The sequence below is a fragment of the Limulus polyphemus genome, unplaced genomic scaffold (assembly GCF_000517525.1).
Source record: "Limulus polyphemus unplaced genomic scaffold, Limulus_polyphemus-2.1.2 Scaffold2158, whole genome shotgun sequence".
NCBI lineage: Eukaryota > Metazoa > Arthropoda > Merostomata > Xiphosura > Limulidae > Limulus > Limulus polyphemus.
In genome coordinates, this window is record NW_013667768.1 from 194413 (window position 1) to 198191 (window position 3779).

Below are 3779 nucleotides of genomic sequence, written 5' to 3' on the forward strand. Positions count from 1 at the left end.
TCTTAGGCCTAATTTCTTTCCTTAGAAACGATTAGTCTCTAGGCCTAATTTCTTTCCTTAGAGACGATTAGTCTCTAGGCCTAATTTCTTTCCTTAGAGACGATTAGTCTCTAGGCCTAATTTCTTTCCTTAGAGACGATTAGTCTCTAGGCCTAATTTATTTCCTTAGAGACAATTAGTCTCTAGGCCTAATTTATTTCCTTAGAGACGATTAGTCTCTAGGCCTAATTTCTTTCCTTAGAGACGATTAGTCTCTAGGCCTAATTTCTTTCCTTAGAGACGAGTAAAGTGATGAGAGTCCTGGCCCGAAGTAACTAGCACGCAATAATCTAGCTTCACAACACCTTCTGTAGAATTGTAGCCACTGAAAGAAATAAAAAGAAAAATTATTGATTATAGGGCAAAAAAAAAAATGATTAAACAAAAACATAAGCTTACTGGGATTGGGTGTACGTAAATAAAGATTAAGATCAATTACTTCACATTGTCTCTGAAGGTATTCGTTGTTCTCAAGTGTTTTCGGCCCTAGTTGCCACAATTCCTCTAGATCAGGTTTAGTCTTCATTTTCACTCAAATTACATTATTTATTCGTATCTTATGGTTTGTGTCTATTAGATTTTAGGATTTTCTGAAACCGGATTTCTCGCTTTTTGTTTGAGTGCGTTTTCTTTTTCTTTTTGCAAAGTTACATAATTTGCTGTCTTTGCTTTATCCATCGTTGAGAATCGAACACCGGATTTTAGCGTTGTAAGGCCAGAAACTTACTGCTGATCCACTGGGGGGACGATTCCTTTATCTATCCTATCTATCTATTTATATATATATAATGCACAAAACAAATCTGTCTATCTGTCATCTAACTACTCCTAGGTCGCTGGGCCAATCTGAAACAAATTTTGTGAATACTGTAATAATATGTTATGTTATAAATGATTTGTGTGAAAGCTAAGATTTTTGTGTTAATTATCATAGCTTGCACTCCCCACACTTTTTTTTTCAAGTTTATAACCCGGATATAGGACGGGTACTTTAGCTTGTAACATATAAAACACAGAAAACGCTTTCAATGACTGTTTGCAACAGAGCATCGATTTCACGAAACTCAAGTCATACCTTCAATAATCTTTTTCAAACATTTTCTGATATTTTAATTTTCACACTACGAGTGAAACGAATTGTTCACTCGTTGTTGGTTTTGTGTTTTCACACAAAATGGTCAAAAATATATCAATCACTGGACCGCTCAGCTGAATAACTCAAAGTCTTTTTTTTTTTTAACCATTCTGTTCAACGCAAGAGGGGGTTAATGTCCTTGTCTACTGTGAGACAGGCTCGTGACTAATGGTACCAATTCTCGTCACAGATAATATCGTTTTACTCTCTCTCTCTTCTCCTCCAGCTTGCCAAACAATGACGATACCAAAATATGGATGATAATAAGGTACTTAGTTGATATTCGAGGCTTTCCTACGCACTAGCTGGCAACGTACGCCTCATTTTCCGCCAGAGGCCACCACCCTTCTCGTGGTAAAGAAAGGTGAATTATCGAATGTGAGACAGGCAAGCTATTAAAGTGTAAAATGAAGACCAAGCAAGAAATGAAAAATATAAACAGGTGGTTGGGGAAACTAAATTATCTGTTTCGTGAATCTTGACGTCTTGTTGCTTTCATAATCGTGCTTCCCTTGTTGTTGTTTTATAATAACTGACGCGTATTGCATTACTTTGTCTTGTACATACATATACTTAGTTCAGAAAACTATACATTTCGCTTGATTGTAGCTAAGATTATTAATACGAACGAATTTATCGAAGATATCATCCCAGCTGAACAAAAGCACCCCAGTTTCGTCATTCAAACAAAACTTTTAGTGTCGTAAACTCGAGTGTTCTTCTACGTTTAGTGTCGTTATCGCTCAATACTAAAATATGCAAGACGAGAAATATAACTATTATGCTGATAAGGACATTTTCGGTAAGAATTCGTGGTAATTTATCTTCCTCGTGTCACGTGTTATCACGTGCTCCGAACGTGAAACCGAGAGACATCCACTGCAGAGAAATATAGCATAAACGTGCTTACCATTTATGGTATTGTGAATGTTTTACTTTCATGATAACGTGTCTTATCTTGTGGGAAAAAGTAACTCGTATTAAGATTGTTATTTTATCAGCAACGGTAAGAGGAATTAACATGGCGAATACAATTTCAGTTAGGTCATTTCAACCTATAATGTTCCTTTTACTTTGTAAGATCTTCTCGAAAATTGTAAGTATGAGATACTAAAATTTAATCATTTTTCCTCTCGCTTCATTATTTATCTATATATACTTTATTTAGATACGAGATAAAACAAAATATCAAATGCTACTTACGTTATGTGCTCCATAATTTATAGCTAATTTTTAGCAATTCTTTGTTGTTTAGTATTACACTTTAAGTACTCCAAACTGTTCATTTAGGGTCTTTGTTTAAAACGTGTATCTTTTTTTTGTGTGTTGTTGTTACTGAACATCCTCTCAGTTATGACATATACCCCCCCCCTTCCCCTCAGTGGCTCGGCGGCAAGTCTGTAGGCTTAAGACTCTTAAAAACAAATCGGGTTTATACCCTTGGTGGGTAGAGCACAGATAGCCCATTGTGTGTGTATCTTTGTGCTTAATAATTAAACCAATTCTTACGTACTTCTAATTCATAAAGACGACATCTATAAAATAATTATCGACGATTTATGGCATTTTATACGTTTGCTTAATTATTATTCTGAATATTTTCATCTTGAGCAGTCAACTTTTAAATGATAAACTTAGTAGCAGGATGAGGATTTCGTGTGTAATTGACGTAACATGTTTTGCATTTCACATTTTGATCCTTTAAATATGGTAAAGTGGATAGCATGCCCGGATTTTGGATTCGAAGATTCATGGTTCGTGGCCCGTTGCCACAAAAAAAAAGGAAAAACGCGCTCCACACTATGGGGGGGGGGGCATGGGTGCGATGTAAGAGTGGCCGCGAAATCCCACTAATCCGTGAAACAAGAGTAGCCCAAGTGTTAACGGTGGGTGCTGTTAGCTAGCTGCTTTTACGCTAATAGTTTATCAATTCAAAATAATGGCGGTAATGCGCAGGTAGCACTTCGCGCGAAACTCTGAAACAAATGAATAAACAACACGTATATCGTTCACTATATACATAATTTAAAATTACTTATTATTACATCTGGAATTATTATTTTTTTTTCCTTTTCATAATATATGATTTTGCACTCTGCTAGAGAGCTACTCTGAAGATGTCATTCTGACAAATGCTTGCTCTTGAATAACCAGAAGTAATGACACACAACAGAACTGTAGGTTGTCCTGTTGACATCGTACTTGACACGAACTTGTATGTCAGTTATCTTCGAGATATTCATATGAGTTTTGGTTTCGTTATGTTTTCGCTGACATCAAGACATCACTGATGGCCAAAACCGCATAACTACACTCTAAAGATCGCAGGAATCGAACTTCGAACTTTAGCGTTATCATCTCTCAAGCTAACCACTGATCCACGGGATGGCGTTTTTTTATTTTAAACTTACACTTGGAAGGAATAAAGTTTGTAACTACTCAGTTATCACTATTGATTGGGTTTAGTGAGTAAGGCCAGTCTGTTCTTTCATATTGTCTTTATTTTTTTACACGCAGTAAAAAAAGACTTTTTTTTAATGGTTTGTTTTGAATTTCGCACAAAGCTACACGAGGGCTATCTGCGCTAGCCGTCCCTAATTTAGCA